The 17,500-nt window shown below is 39.5% G+C and overlaps 2 pseudogenes; both read right to left on the bottom strand.

Annotated features, from left to right (window-relative positions):
* LOC143028788 (uncharacterized) overlaps nt 1-505 on the bottom strand; it is a 1,794-nt pseudogene extending 1,289 nt beyond the window's left edge.
* An 8,158-nt stretch (nt 506-8,663) lies between these two features.
* On the bottom strand, nt 8,664-11,061 carry LOC143028787 (uncharacterized; annotated as a pseudogene).
* Between the last annotated feature and the right edge of the window lie 6,439 nt (nt 11,062-17,500).

Genomic DNA, 17,500 nt, shown 5'->3' with positions numbered 1-17,500 from the left:
GGCCATATCCGTTACCATTACCATATCCGTTGAGGCCCCCGTTGCCGTTGTAGCCACCATTACCATTTAACCCTCCGTTACCGTTGTAGCCTCCGTTGCCGTTGAGACCCCCATGTCCGTTGATTACTCCATTGCCGTTGTAGCCTCCGTTGCCATTTGTCCCTCCATTACTGTTGTAGCCTCCGTTGCCGTTTAACACTCCATTGCCATTGTAGCCTCCGTTGCTATTGAACACTCCATTGCCATTGTAGCCTCCATTGCCATTAAGACCACCATTCCCGATGGTTCCTCCATTGCCATTGAGCCCTCCATTGTAGGCGGGTGCTTGATAACTGTAGCCGTTCAACTGAGCGCACACAACCCCCTTCAGGAACACTGAAACTGAGTAGAAAAATATTTCAGCAAACTATAATAGTAACGTTATGATAGAACGTGACCCTTTTTTCTTTTGCAATTGACATAGACTGCAAAAGGGAGACTCACGTAATAGGAGAGCAACTATCATGTTGCTAGGAGAGCCCATCGCAGTGGAGTCAAAGTCGATGTCGAAGTCGAAGCGAGTCGAAGTGTGTGGGACGTCAAACAAAGTCGTCGTATTTATACGAACAAAATATGCCCCTCCTCCTCCTCCTCCTCGTCCTCCTCCTCCTCTCCATTCTTCTCCTTCATCTGCACTTCGTCTGTCTCATCACACCACTTCCTACATCTCATCACTTCCATTTCATGGCCCCCAACGAGAATTCTTATTTTCATAATAATAATTAGAAAATGTAACTCAAAATCCACAGATACAAATGTATGAATTCATTAGTACTTGCAATGATGCTAGTATGAATATTAAACTATGAATATTATACTATCATGACAGTTCTCATAGTCAAAAGGAAGAGTATCTTTAGTACACTGTAACACTTATTACTGGTACTTTCATATTCATTGTAACTAGTTCTATAAATGGGGGCAAAATTGTAACTGTCAGTAATCACTCACTCTTTTGGATTTTGAACTACCACTTAATTCTGGTCCGTCATGCCTCTCCACATACTCGTTTCCTGTGTAGCTTTCATCCAGGTTTACTTTTCTTTTCTGCCTCTACGCTGTCCATCAACCAAATTCTAGGTCTGCATCTGTTCCTCCGCGATATTCTGTCTTCCATACGTGCCACATATGCAGCTTATTTCAGTTGTTTTCCGTATTCATCATCTGCTTTTATCTTTATCATAAACCTTCATGACAATTTGTTCTGATAATATATCATAAAGAAGGCATTTGTGTTCCATTCATTTTGTTGAACTTAATGTCGCACAAGCAAAAGGGCCTTATGATCGTTTTATAGATAATTGTATATATCCTCAAATTCTTGTTCTACTTTGATAGAAATAAACACTTATATGCCGAATTAATTCTTATATTAATCCTTTTTTTTATTCGTTGATATTATTATCTTCTAAAAGTATATCGTACCTTTAGATAAGAATTATTTGCTATCTCTTTTAAAGGAATATATAGATCCCCCAGATCATCTTTACTTTAGAAATCGTGTCCACATTATCTACATATTTTAGATAATTTAATCCAGTTTACGTCCTCACTCTCCATTCATCATTGTTCTAGTCATTTTCCCCATCAACAAGTTAAACGGCATGCAAGACAATTCGCAGCATTGTCTCAGGGCAGTCTCGATTTCGAAACACCGCACGTATCTTTCATCAACTTTTATTATTGATTTTGTGTTTGTAATGCAAATCATTGTAGGACGCATTTCAAGCATTCCAAATTCCATTGATATCCATTCTATAGGACGGGGACCAAAGCTGTACAACATAGTTAATGATGGGTCTAATTGTCGCTAGATAGAGTTCGATAATTGCCTCTACACTTTTGTTTGTAACACACTGCACTTTGATATATTGCAGTTCATTTGCCATTTCTACAACCATACAAACAATGTATTAGGATCCTGCTACAGTACCGCAACACCTTCCCCAACCTAATATGATGTGCTATTTTAGTGCTGTTTGCTGTTTACTATTAATCCTACTGCCCATGTCATTTATATACATAATAAAAAATAAGGGACACAAAACCGAGCCCCGAGGGACTCCACTAGTAGTACTACACCATATGGATTTTACATGGTTAATGGAGACTTGCTGTTTTCTATCAGTAATTCATGCTCGAATCCATTCCAACACTTTTCCTCCTATGCTATGGGCTTTTATTTTATTCAGTAGCCTCTGGAGGGACTGTCGAGCCCTTTACTGAAGTCGAGTTGTATAACATCGTACCTATCATTGTTTTCTGCCATCTTGTAGACCTTACTATAAAAGGATATAATATTTCTTAAAAACGACCTACCCTTGTTGAACACGTGATGTAAGTTACGAATTAGATTATATGTCGCTAAATGTTCCCTGATTCAATTTGCCATTAATGATGCCTGCATTTCAAATTCAGATGAGGTCAAATTTAATCACAAGATTTATCACCCTTTTAGAAATAGAAACAACGTTTGTCTGCCCCCATGAAAGAAGTAGGAATCCATTGTCAATCGGTTTACTAAACACTTTCATTAACTGCTCACAGCTTTCAGATGTGCACTCTTATAGTACTCTCGGAATACTATTTCAATCATATTGCTCTATTTCATCTAACTCTTCATTTAGATATTTTATTTCCTCTTATTGATTCTTTTAGCTTTCTTCGTATTGTAATATTCTGATCAATTCTACATCAGCCTTTGTTAGTTTTCCTTTTTTATCACTCTCTTTGCCCCCGTCATGGGGTATTGGCTGCATGCTATTGTGGGGTTAAAAATTGCTCAGTAGCATGCAGCTGATATTTTAGGGTATATATGGGGAGCCCCTATTGACCAGAGCCACACATCATTTTGTCTGTGGTAGAGGAACTCTATGCATAGTCTCATAGAGAAATAATGATATTTTATTATACTACGACTGCCCCTTTGTTATGCTATCCCCCCACTCCTAAAAGGGATCATTTGTAAAAAAAAAAAAAAAAAAAAAAAAAATATATATATATATATATATATATATATATATATATATATATATATATATATATGTATATATATATAGGTTCTGGGAAGAGTTTTCCAACCAGAATCCTAAGGTTTGGGTTTTTTAATGTGCATGGATGTGTTACAGATGAGAATAAAAGGGAATAGGCGGCAGTATGTTTGTGAGAAGAAAGATGGATGTGTTGGCATTAAGTGAAACTAAGTTGAAAGAGAGGGGCGAGTTTGAGTTTGGGAATGTAGTTGGGAAGGTATTAAGAGTGAAGGGAGGACAAAAGAGAGAATGAGTGGCCATACTAATAAGTGAAGAGATGGGTAAACGTGTTGTGGAGTGGAATGAGATTTCATCAAGGTTAATGTGGATGAAGACAAAACTGGTAAGGGAAATGTGTGTTTTTGTAAGTGGATATGGTTCTGGTAGTGGGAAGATTATAGAGGAAAGGGAGGCTTTTTGGATGGAATTAGGGAGAAATCTTAATGCTAGGGTAGGAGATAAGCCAATAGACGAAGTGGTTAGGAATAATGAAGTTCCAGGAAAAAATCATAGTGGAGATATAATGGTGGAGATGTGTCTAGAAAGAGAGCTAATGATAGAAAATATAGCGGTTAGAGAGAAAGTCAAGCACATGGGAGAGGATGGTGGGTGAAAGGGTGGTAGATAAGGGTTTCATGGATTATATAGTGGTAACAAGGAGAGGAGTAGGAACAGTTTTGGATGTAAATGTTCTTAGGAGAGAGAGTGGGGGAATATTAGATCATCTTTTGGTGGAAGGTAAATTGAGAATGGAGGATAGATTGAGAAATATAAAATGGACAGAAGGTACGGAAGTGCTTAAAGTAAACTACTTAAATGAGAAAGAAAAGGTGGAGTACAAGAAGAAGCTGAGAGAAGAGAAGGAGGGAGTGAAGGATAGAGCAGAACTAGGAATGGAGGAGTAGGGATGTTTCAAGGAGTGAGTCTCAGGGTGTGCAAATATGGTGTGTGGAACAAGGAGGGTGAGGGGAAATAGAAGGAAGGGTAGTGACTGGAGGGATGGTGAAACAAAGAAGGCTTTGGAGGAAAAGAAACGAGCATTTACAGTTCGGTTATAAAATAGGACGAAGGAATCACATGAGAGGTACAAAAAAAAAAAAAAGAGAAGAAAAGTAAAGCATTAATAAAGAAGGCAAAGATGTGAAATGCGGTAAGAATATGACAGATTTTTTTTTTTTAAAGTAATAAAAATGTTTTGGAAGGAAACTAAAAGAGGAATAAGGACAAATCAATTAGAGAAGAAAATGTAAAAGGTACAGATGTAGAGATGATAATGGAAAAGACCGCAGTAAGAGGAAGATGGGCAGAGTATTATAGGGAATTGCTGAATGTGAGGGAGGATAGGGATGAAAAGGTAATTGCAATGGGATGTGCTAAAAAAAATGACCATGACGAACGAGGAAAATGGAAGAGAAATATGGAGAGATAAGGAGAGAGGAGTTATAAAAACTACGAGAGCAGGCAAGGTACCTGGATTAGATGGGTGTCATGCAGAGTGTCTGAAAGAGGGAGGTACAGTGATGGTGGAAGGGTTGGGGAAGGTGTTTACTGTGTGTCTAAAAGAGGGTATTGTGCATGAGGCCTCGACGAGCGTCTTTGTAGTTCCCCTTTACAAGGGAGTTGGGGAGCAGTGTGAGGGTAGTCGTTTCTGAGGGTAGTAGTTTCAGAGGGTATAGTGCATGAGGACTAGACGAGCGTCTTTATAGTTCCACTTTACAATGGAAATGGGGACAAGTGTGAGCGTAGTAGTTTCAGAGGGATCAGTTTGTTGAGTGTAGCTTTGAAGGCTTATGGTGTTTTGATCAAGAGGATTAGGAGAGGAAGGGAGGAAGTAATAGTTGAGGAACAGCGTGGGTTTAGGAGCAGTAAGGGGTGCGGGGATCCGATGTTTGTGGGACGGCAGGTATGTGAGAAAGGTTTAGAAAAAGGCAATGATTTTTTGGAGGCCTTTATGGATTTGGAAAATGCTTATGACAGGGTGGCAAGGATGGCACTGTGGGAGGTATTACAAATATATGGGATAGGAGAAAATCTGTTGAGAGCAGATAAGAGTTTTTGCTAGAGGAGTAGAGGCTGTGTTAAAATACGAAATGGAGAGAGTAAGTGATTTAAGGTAAAGGTGGGACTTCGTCAGGGATGTGTTATATCGTATTGGCTGTTTAATTTATACATGGTTGGTGTGATGTGAGAGGTAAACACAAGGCTATGGATTGGAGATGGTTAAAGAAAATGGAGACAATGGGAGATAAGACAGTTGTTGTTTACTGACGACACTGAGCTTGTAGCAGGATCAGAGGAGGTATTAAGGAAGTTAGTGACGGAGTATGGGAAGGTGTGCGAGAGGAAGAAGGTGAAGATAAATGTGGGTAAAAGTCAGGTGATGAGATGTACAAGGGGAGAGGATAGCAGCAACTTGGAAGTGAACATCAATGGAGAGAGAATGGAGGAAGTAGATAGTTTTAGATTCTTGGGAGTAGTGAAGGTGGAGTTAGAATGTACATTAAGAGAAGCAAGTAAATGTCTTGGGCGATTAAAAAGTGTAATGAGAAATAGACATTTGAGAATATATGCTAAGAGGAGTGATTGTGCCGACAGCACTGTACGGTACAGAAACGTGGAACATAAAAGAGGAAGAGAAGTAGAGTTTAAATGTTTTTTGAGATGAAATACTTGAGAAGTATTGTAGGGGTTACTAGGCTGGGTAGAGTGAGAAATGAGTAGATGAGAAGGAGAGCTGAAATGGAAAAAGAGTTGAAAGATAAGGTTGATGAAAGCGTTCTGGGATGGTTTGGACACATGGAAAAAATGAGTGAAGAAAGGTTAGTAAAGCAAGTGTAGAAGGCAGAGGTGAATGAAGTGAATATGAGGGGGCTACCAAGGATGAGATAGATGGATTGGGTAAAAGGGGGATTAGTAAACAGGGGAATGTCTGTTGAGGAAGGAAGGGAGAAGCAGAAAATAGGGGTGAGTGGAGAAGGGTTGTGTATGGATGATTCTGTGATACATAGAGGGGAACGGGTGGGGGATGGGGGATAAGGGAGTATATATGAATGATATTTTGACTCAGCCCGAAGAAGCGGCCTTGCTGTGGATGTGCTGTGTCTTGCTACATTGCTTCTGACCCAGGTCAGTGGGCGAGATACAGGGATGACCCGTCATCCAGGAGGAGCCAAGGTAAGAGGGAGGGAGGGTGGTGAATGTGATTCGAGTATTTGGCGATGGAATGGGTGGGAGTGGATTTTATGCCCTTGGTTTTGGCTACCTCTCTTGTAAAGGGGAAAAGCCGTTGGTAAATTTATGCACCAGTTTCTCAAATTCCCTTTCAAATAATGTATTTTTATTTTGTCTTTCATTGAAACCAATTACTTGCTCAGCTGCTTCTTTAACCACTTCCTCAATCTTCCTCCATTCATCCTCAATATTGGTCTCCTCCTCTTCTTCCGTCATCTCAATTACAGAAAACGTATTATCTATGTTCATTCGGTCTTACTAGGTTTTGTTCCATTTCAATTCTTCTTTACTCTATAGTCATTAGTAGTCTTTAATTAGATTCAAGTTTGGAGACAGTAAGAAAATATCACTATCACACTAATCTTCCCTAAAATTAAAAGCCCTTACATCCTTGGAAACACTTCTAAATTTCTTATTTGGTAAAATATAATTTGTTTGGATCCTTGCTCTTCCATCTGATGACGTCCATGTAGTTTTGGTTATAATTTTAAGCTGAAAAAAATCCACTTGTTACTAAGTTATCTATGTTTACATACGATACCAATATGATTAAATTTTCAGTACTTTCTTGATGCAGACTTTCTTTGACTATTGATGCCGCAAAAAACTTAGTTTCTCTGTCCTCCAAGGACAAAATAGATATAACATTTTGGAGTTTCATTAATTCAAACAATTAATAGATGCGGTTCGATATGATTTGGTGATCTTTACTGTCTGCAGAATCCAACAAATGCAATTCAATATTTTTATTTATTTGGAAATTGAGGGATGATGTACTAAGTAAGAAACTAGGATGATTATTAAATGAAACCAACGTTTAAGGGTCAGTCGTCTCACCCAGACCTTTTGAAGAAAGTGTAATTAATATATTATACTTTCTTGGAGCTTCGTTCCTTACAAACATTTCTCAGCATGTCCCTATCCCCGCTGTCTTGCATCTTTATTTCTTTTCATTGCTCCTTCAGCAACCAATGCCCTTCTGAACTCTCTTTGATTTGGACTTAAGAAAAATAAAATGAATCCACCCCCTATCACTACCAATTGGCATTGAATTTGTATATTCTTAATATACTATTGTTTCTTTTGCCATTATATATACATATACGTATGTGCGTGTGTGTGTGTGTGTGTGTGTGTGTGTGTGTGTGTGTGTGTGTGTGTTTGCCTATGCGTGTATATATGAATATATGGCTTAGAATTAAAGTGCATTGTGGTTGATATAAATATTTCTCTAATCACTGGGACCCATTCAGTGTTGTACAAATACTTTCCCGCGTTCGTATACTTAACAATGTACTGTCATAGTGGAGGTGGGTTGAACGCAAACTTTCGTGTATGTGTATGAACTCGAGCATACAGATATATGAGAAAGCTTGCGCTGAACTTATATCTCTCTTGATGGTGTATTGGTCTAAGTCACTCGGCACTGGTAACGTTCTCACCGCATAGGTTCGAGTCCTCGGGCGTACCACGTTACAATTTCTGCATGCGCCTATATGGCTTAGAATTAAAGTGCATTGTGGTTGATAAAAATGTATCTCTAATCACTGGGACCCATTCAGTGTTGTACAAATACTTTCCCGCGTTCGTATACTTAACAATGTACTGTCATAGTGGAGGTGGGTTGAACGCAAACTTTCGTGTATGTGTATGAACTCGAGCATACAGATATATGAGAAAGCTTGCGCTGAACTTATATCTCTCTAGATGGTGTATTGGTCTAAGCCACTATGCACTGGTAACGTTCTCGCCGCATAGGTTCGAGTCCTCGGGCGTACCACGTTACAATTTCTGCATGCGCCTATATGGCTTAGAATTAAAGTGCATTGTGGTTGATAAATCGTATATATATATATATATATATATATATATATCTATATGTGTGTGTGTGTGTGTGTGTGTGTGTTTGTGTGTGTGTGTGTGTATGTGTGTGTGTGTGTGTGTGTGCCTATGCGTGTACATATGAATATATGTCTATAAAATAGTCGCTTGGAAGTAGCTGATATGAGGTTACTAATTAAGCAATATCATCATTAAATATTAATGGAACTAGTAATTGAGATATGTTTGTGGTAATTATGGAATACGGACATTGCAGAGAATCATCTTAACTCGTTCATATAAAAAATATTGAAAAGAAGTCCAAATACCATAAACATATTATCAGAACCGCTTGTATTAAAATTATTACACAATAAAAGCAGCGCATTAATGTTTAATTTCTTTATTGTTTAGTAACACATTATTCATTACAAAAATATATATACATATCTTTGTGTACATGGATGCATGACAAAACCAAAATTGTATAACGATAAACATCTCTCGGGGACGAATCTTTGCTCTTTAGTTTGAGAGGTCTCATAGCGGAGGTCCGTAAAGACTCGAGGGAGCGGATGCACCATTCAATGGGTGTCCGTTGAACCCGTTTCCGTTGCCGTTGCCGTTGCCATAACCATTTGAGGTGTAGCCGTTGCCATTACCATTTCCGTTGGTGAAGCCATTGCCGTTTCCATTGGCAATGCCATTAGTGTTTCCGTTGCCGTTCCCATTTCCATTACTGTCACCGTTACCGTTCCCATTTCCATTGCTGTAACCGTTACCGTTCCCATTTCCATTGCTGTATCCGTTACCGTTCCCATTTCCATTATTGTATCCGTTACCATTCCCATTTCCATTACTGTATCCGTTACCGTTCCCATTTCCATTACTGTATGCGTTCCCGTTTCCATTATTGTATCCGTTACCGTTCCCGTTTCCATTACTGTATCCGTTACCGTTCCCGTTTCCATTACTGAATACGTTACTGTTCCCGTTTCCATTACTGTATCCGCTGCCGTTCCCATTAGAGATCCTATTGCCATTTCCATTGCCGTTGACAAGGCCATTACCATTGCCGTTTCCATTTAAGCCGTATCCATTCCCGTTTCCATTGAGAAGACCATTGCCATTGCCGTTGATGATACCATTGACAACACCGTTTGAAGCACCGTTTGTTGTGTATCCGTTTCCATTACCGTTGTATCCGTTGGAGATTCCGTTGAGGACACCGTTGCCATTTCCATTGCCGTTAAGAATGCCGTTGCCACTAGGGGGTGAGGCTACAAGTTGGAGATCTGTGATTTGTCCAAAGAACTGGTTGACGGAGTAGAAGTCGGTGGCCTGAGAGCAGTCGACGTTGTACCACCAGTCGCACACGAGGTACTGCTGGTTGAAGATGGTGCCGTTGGGACACAGGAACGAGTCGAGCTGGTAGCCGTTGGGACGCGTCTGGCAGATGTGGAAGACCTGGCAGCCGACATCAGGAGTGGTGTCGGCGAAGTAGCCGTAGAGGTAACCAGTGCCCTCGCAAGCAAAGCCCGTCTCAGGAACGTGGGAGAGAAGCGGGTAGTCCTGGCCGGGCACGCCTCCTCCGGGAATGCTGACGCCCAGGTCAAAGAGAGACGCGCCGTTTCCGTTGAAGGCTCCGTTACCATTCAGGCCCCCGTTTCCGTTGCCATTGAGGCCATTGGCGAATCCGTTGCCGTTGATGAATCCGTTACCATTGAGGCCTCCGTAGTCACTGGCGACTCCATTGCCGTTAATGGCATCGTTTCCATTAAGTCCTCAATTACCATTTCCGTTGCCATTAAGGCCATATCCATAGCCATTGAGGCCCCCGTTGCCGTTGTAGCCACCATTACCATTTAACCCTCCGTTACCGTTGTAGCCTCCGTTGCCGTTGAGACCCCCATGCCCGTTGATTCCTCCATTGTCATTGTAGCCTCCGTTGCCATTTAACACTCCATTACCGTTATAGCCTCCGTTGCCGTTTAACACTCCATTGCCATTGTAGACTCCATTGCCATTGAGACCACCATGCCCGTTGGTTTCTCCATTGCCATTGAGCCCTCCATTGTAGGTGGGTGCTTGATAACTGTAGCCGTTCAACTGAGCGCACACAACCCCCTTCAGGAACACTGAAACTGAATAAAACAATATTTCAGCAAACTATAATAGTAACGTTATGATAGAATGTGACCCTTTTTTCTTTTGCAATCGACGTAGACTGCAGGATGGAGACTCACGTAATAGAAGAGCAACTATCATGTTGCTAGGAGAGCCCATCGCAGTGGAGTCGAAGTCGATGTCGAAGTCGAAGCGAGTCGAAGTGTGTGGGACGTCAAACAAAGTCGACGCATTTATACGAACAAAATATGCCCCCTCTTCCTCCTCCTCCTCCTCCTCCTTCTCTTCTTCGTACTCATCCTCCTCTACATTCTTCTCCTTCATCTGGGCTTCGTCTTTCTCCTCACATCACTTCCTGCACCACATCACTTTCATTTTATGGCCCCCAACGAGAATTCTTATTTTCATAATAAATAATTAGAAAATGTAACTCAAAATCCACAGATACAAATATATAAATGCATTAGTACTTACAATGCTGCTAGTATGAATATTAAACTATGACTATTATACTATCATGACAGTGCTCATGGTGAGAAGGAAGAGTATCTTTAGTATACCGTAACACTTATTACTGATACTTTCATATTCATTGTTACCAGTTCTATAAATGGGGACAAATTTGTAATTGTCAGTAATTACTCACTCTTTTGGATCTTGAACTGCCACTTAATTCTGGTCCTCCATGCCTCTCCACATACTCGTTTCCTGTGTAGCTTTCATCCAGGTTTAATTTTCTTTTCTGCCTGTACGTTGTCCATCCTAATTCTAGGTCTGCATGTTTTCCTCCACGGTATTCTATGTCTTCCATACGTGCCACATATCCAGCTTATTTCAGTTGTGTGTCCTATTCATCATCTGCTTTTATCTTTATCAAAAACCCGCAAGACAATTTGTTCTGATAATATATCATAAAAAAGGCATTTGTGTTCCATTCATTTGTTGAACTTCATGTCTCACAAGCGCAAGGGCCTTATGATCGTTTTATAAATAGTTGTATATATCCTCAAATTCTTGTTCTTCTTTGATAGAAATAAACACTTATTTGCCGAATTAATTCTTATATTAATCCTTTTTTTTATTCGTTGATATTATTATCTTCTAAAAGTTTATCGTACCTTTAGATAAGAATTATTTGCTATCTCTTTTAAAGGAATACATAGATCCCCCAGATCATCTTTACTTTTAGAAATCGTGTCCACATTATCTACATATATTAGATAATTTAATCCAGTGTACGTCCTCACTCTCCATTCATCATTGTTCTAGTCATTTTCCCCATCAACAAGTTAAACGGCATGCAAGACAATTCGCAGCATTGTCTCAGGCCAGTCTCGATTTCGAAACACCGCACGTATCTTTCATCAACTTTTATTATTGATTTTGTGTTTGTAATGCATATCATTGTAAGACGCATTTCAAGCATTCCAAATTCCATTGATATCCATTCTATAGGACGGGGACCAAAGCTGTACAACATAGTTAATGATGGGTCTAACTGTCGCTAGAGTTCAATAATTGCCTCTAGACTTTTGTTTGTAACACACTGCACTTTGATATATTGCAGTTCATTTGCCATTTCTACAACCATACAAACAATATATTAGGATCCTGCTACAGTACCGCAACACCTTCACCAACCTAATATGATGTCCTACTTTAGTGCTGTTTGCTGTTTACTATTAATCCTATTACCCATGTCGTTTATATACATAATAAACAATAAGGGACACAAAACCGAGCCCTGAGGAACTCCACTAGTAGTACTACACAATATGGATTTTACATGGTTAATGGAGACTTGCTGTTTTCTATCAGTAATTCATGCTCGAATCCATTCCAACACTTTTCCTCCTATGCTTTGGGCTTTGATTTTATTCAGTAGTCTCTGGAGGGACTGTCGAGCCCTTTACTGAAGTCGAGTTGTATAACATCGTACCTATCATTGTTTTCTGCCACCTTGTAGACATTAGTGTAAAAGGATATATCATTAGTTACACAAGACCTACCCTTGGTGAACACGTGATGTAAGTTACGAATCAGATTATATATCGGTAAATGTTCCCTGATACAATTTGCCATTAATGATGCCTGCATTTTACCTTTAACGGACGTCAACTATAATTACAATATTTATCACCCTTTTAGAAATAGAAACAACGTTTGTCTGCCCTCATGAAAGAGGTAGGCATCCATTGTCAATCGGTTTACTAAACACTATCATTAACTGCTCACAGCTTTCAGATGTGCACTCTTTTAGTACTCTCGGAATACTATTTCGATCATATTGCTCTATTTCATCTAACTCTTCATTTAGCTATTTTATTTCTTCTTATTAATTCTTTTAGCTTTCCTCGTAGTGTCTTGTAATATTCTTGTCAATTCTACATCAGCCTATACGACCTATCTGGACTTTGTTAGTTTTCCTTTTTTATTACTCTTTTTGCCCCCGTCTTGGGGTATTGGCTGCATGTTACTGTGGGGTTAAAAGCTGCTCAGTAGCATGCAGCTGATACTTTAGGGTCTATATGTGGAGCCCCTACGGACCAGAGTCACACATCATTTTGTCTGTGTTAGAGTAAATCTCAGTCTCATAGAGAAATAATGATATTTTATTATACTACGACTGCCCCTTTGTTATGCTATCCCCCACTCTTAATACTGCCCTGTATTACTTCTCTTAGTATTCATTTTCCCTTTGGCCGAACCATGTGGTTGGGGAGAGGGAAACTGACACCAGGTGTTCCCATTTGAATCGTAAAATGTGACAAAAACGAAACAGGGATAGAACTAGGCATCCTATTCTCTGTAGCCTAAAAGGGGCCATTTGTAAAAAAAAAAAAAAAAAAAAAAAAAAAAAAAAAAAAAGCATAATAGGTTCTGGGAGGAGTTTTCCAACTAGAATCCTAAGGTTTGGGCTTTTTAATGTGCATGGATGTGTTACAGATGAAAGTAAAAGGGAATAGGCGGCAGTATGTTTGTGAGAAGAAAAATTGATGTGTTGGCATTGAAATTTGAAAGGGAGGGGCGAGTTTGAGTTTGGGAATGTAGTTGGGAAGGTGTTAAGAGTGAAGGGAGGACAAAAGAGAGAATGGTTGGCTATACTAATAAGTGAAGAGACGGGTGAACGTGTTGTGGAGTGGAATGCGATTTCATCAAGGTTAATGTGGATGAAGACAATACTGGTAAGGGAAATGTGGGTTTTTGTAAGTGGATATGGTTCTGGTAGTGGGAAGATTATAAAGGAAAGGGAGGCTTTTTGGATGGATATAAATGAGTGTTTAGAGGGATTAGGGAGAAATGTAAATGCAGTGGTATTGGGAGATCTTAATGCTAGGGTAGGAGATAAGCCAATAGACGAAGTGGTTAGGAAGTATGAAGTTCCAGGAAAAAATCATAGTGGAGATATAATGGTGAAGATGTGACTAGAAAGAGAGCTAATGATAGAAAATACAGCGGTTAGAAAGAAAGTCAAGCATAAGTACACATGGGAGAGGATGGTGGGTGAAAGGGTGGTAGATAGGGGTTTCATGGACTATATAGTGGTAACAAGGAGAGGAGTAGGAACAGTTTTGGATGTAAATGTTCTTAGGGGAGAGAGTGGGGGAATATCAGATCATCTTTTGGTGGAAGGTAAATTTAGAATGGAGGATAGATGGAGAAAGAGGAAAAGGACAAAAGGTAGGGAGGTGCTTAAATAAACTGCTTAAATGAGAAAGAAAATGAGAAGTAGCACAAGAAGAAGCTGAGAGAAGAGTTGGGGGAGTAAAGGATAGAGTAGAACTAGGAGTGGAGGAGTAGGGATGTTTCAAGAAGGGAGTCTCAGGGTGTGCAAAGATGGTGTGTGGAACAAGGAGGATGAGGGGAAATAGAAGGAAGGGTAGTGACTGGAGGAATGATGAAGCAAGGAAGGTTTTGGAGGAAAAGAAACGAGCATTTACAGTTCGGTTACATAATAGGACGAGAGAATCACATGAGAGCTACAAACAAAAGAGAAGAAAAGTAAAGCATAAGATAAAGAAGACAAAGAGGAGAGCAGATGTGAAATGGGGTAAGAATTTGACAGATTTTTTTTTTTTTTTTAAGTAATAAAAATGTTTTGGAAGGAAACTAAGAGAGGACTAGGGGAAAATCAATTAGAGAAGAAAATGCAAAAGGTGCAGATGTAGAGATGATAACGGAAGAGACGGCAGTAAGAGGAAGATGGGCAGAGTATTTCAAGGAGTTGCTAAATATGAGGGAGGATAGGGATGAAAAGGTAGTTGCAATGGGATATGCTAAGAAAAGGACCATGACGAACGAGGAAAATGGAAGAGAAATATGGAGAGATAAGGTGAAAGGAGCTATAAAAACTACGAGACCAAGAAAGGTACCTGGATTGGATGGGTGTCATGCGGAGTGTCTAAAAGAGGGAGGTACAGTGATGGTGGAATGGTTGGTGAAGTTGTTTAATGTTTGTCTAAAAGAGGGTATAGTGCATGAGGACTAGACGAGCGTCTTTATAGTTCCACTTTACAAGGGAATTGGGGACAAGTGTGAGTGTAGTAGTTTCAGAGGGATCAGTTTGTTTTGTGTAGTTTTGAAGGCTTATGGGGTTTTGATTGATAGGATTAGGAGAGGAAGGGAGGGAGTAATAGTTGAGGAACATTGTGGGTTTAGGAGAAGTAAGGGTTGCGGGGATCAGATTTTTGTGGGAAGGCAGGTATGTGAGAAAGGTTTAGAAAAAGGCAATGATTTTTTTTTAGGCCTTTATGGATTTGGAAAAGGCTTATGACAGGGTGGAAAGGATGGCACTGTGGGAGGTATTACAAATATATGGGATAGGAGGAAATCTGTTGAGAGCAGTCAAGAGTTTTTGCTAGAGTAGTAGAAGCTGTGTTAAAATTAGAAATGGAGAGATAGAGTGATTTAAGGTAAAGGTGGGACTTCGTCAGGGATGTGTTATATTGCATTGGCTGTTTAATTTATACATGGATGGTGTGATGTGAGAGGTAAACACATGGCTGTGGATTGGTGATTGTTAAAGAAAATGGAGAAAAGTGGGAGATAAGCCAGTTGTTGTTTACTGACGACACTGAGCTTGTAGGTATTAAGGAAGATAGTGACGGAGTTTGTCAAGGTGTGCAAAAGAAGGAAGGTGAAGATAAATGTAGATTCTTGGGAGTAGTGAAGGTGGAGGTAGAATGTAGATTAAGAGAAGCAAGTAAATGCCTTGGGCGATTAAAAAGTGTAATGAGAAATAGACATTTGAGAAGAGATGCTAAGAGGAGTGATTGTGCCCACAGCACTGTACGGTACAGAAACATGGAACAGAAAAGAGGAAGAGAAGTAGAGTTTAAATGTTTTTTGAGATTAAATACTTGAGAAGTATTGTAGGGGTTACTAGGCTGGGTAGAGTGAGAAATGAGTAGGTGAGAAGGAGAGCTGAAATGGAAAGAGAGTTGAAAGATAAGGTTGATGAAAGCGTTTTGGGATGGTTTGCACACATGGAAAGAATGAGTGAAGAAAGATTAGTAAAGCAAGTGTAGAAGGCAGAGGTGAATGGAGTGAATATGAGGGGGCGACCAAGGATGAGATAAATGGATGGGGTAAAAGGGGTATTGGGAAAGAGAGGAATGTCTGTTGAGGAAGGAAGGGAGAAGACAGTAGACTGGTGTGAGTAGAGAATGATTGTGTATGGATGATGCTTTGATGCATGGAAGGGAATGGGTGGGGGATGGGGGGTAAGGGAGTATATATGAATGATATTTTGACTGTGTATGTGCTGTGTCTTGCTACATTGCTTCTGACCCAGGGCAGTGGGCGAGATACAGGGATGACCCGTCATCCAGGAAGAGCCAAAGTAAGAGGGAGGAAGGGTGGTAAATGTGATTGAAGTATTTGGGGATGGAATGGGTGGGAGTGGATTTGATGCCTTTGACTTTGGCTACCTCCCTTGTAAAGGAGAAAAGCCGTTGGTAAATGTATGTACCACTCTCTCAAATTTACTTTCAAATAGTGTATTTTTATTCTGTCTTTCATTGAAACCAATTACTTGCTCAGCTGCTTCTTTAACCACTTCCTCAATCTTCCTCCATTCATCCTCAATATTGGTCTCCTCCTCTTCTTTCGTCATCTCAATTACAGAAAACGTATTATCTATGTCTTTAACTAGGTTTTGTTCCATTTCAATTCTTTTTTACTCTATAGCCCTTAGTAGCCTTTAATTAGATTCAAGTTTGGAGACAGCAAGAAAATATCACTATCACATTCATCTTCCCTAAAACTAAAAGCCCTTACATCCTTCCAAACACTTCTAAATGTCTTATTCTATAAGGTATGATATGTTTGGATCCTTGTTTTTTCATCTGGTGACGTCCATGTAGTTTTGGTCATAACTTAAAGCTGAAAAAAAATTGCCACTTGTTACTATGTTATCTAGGTTTACATATGATGTCAATATGATTAAATTTTCAGTACTTTCTTGATGTAGACTTTCTTTGACTATTGATGCTGCAAAAAAATTAGTATCTCTGTCCTCCAAGGACAACATAGATATAATATTTTGGAGTTTCATTAATTTAAACAATTGCTAGATGCAGTTCGATATGACTTGGTGATCTTTACTGTCTGCAGAATGCAACAAATGCAATTCAATATATTTATTTATTTGGAAATTGAGGGATGATGTACTATGTAAGAAACTAGGATGAGTATTAAATGAAACCAACGTTTAAGGGTCAGTCGTCTCACCCAGACCTTTTGAAGAAAGTGGAATTGATATATAATAATTTCTCAACGCTTCGTTTCTTACAAACATTTCTCAGCATGTCCCTATCACCGCAGCCTTGTATCTTTATTTCTTTTTATTGCTCCTTTAGCAGCCAATGCCATTTTGAACTATCTTTGATTTGGAATTCACAAATATAAAATCAAGCCACCCCCTATCATAATAAAACAACAGGGCAGGACTCGCAGTAATGGGTATAAACTGGACAAATTCAGATTTAAGAAGGAAAAAGGCAAGAATTGGTTTATTAATAGGGTGGTCGATGAATGGAATAAACTTAGTAACCATGTAGTAAGCGCTGAAACTATGAGTTGTTTTAACAAACGATTAGACAACTTTATGGATGGGGACGACAGATGGTGATGGATATGGAGCTGCCTAGTGTCAGCCTTATGGTCTCTTGCAGTCTCCTTTATTCTTATGTTGTTATGTTCTACCAATTGGCATTGAGTTTGTATATTCTTAATATAATATTGTTTCT

The sequence above is a fragment of the Oratosquilla oratoria genome, chromosome 10 (assembly GCF_046742065.1).
Source record: "Oratosquilla oratoria isolate Oo_2021 chromosome 10, ASM4674206v1, whole genome shotgun sequence".
Taxonomy (NCBI): Eukaryota; Metazoa; Arthropoda; class Malacostraca; order Stomatopoda; family Squillidae; genus Oratosquilla; species Oratosquilla oratoria.
Note: the sequence above shows the minus strand (reverse complement) of the source record. Positions and strands in the feature narration are given on the sequence as shown.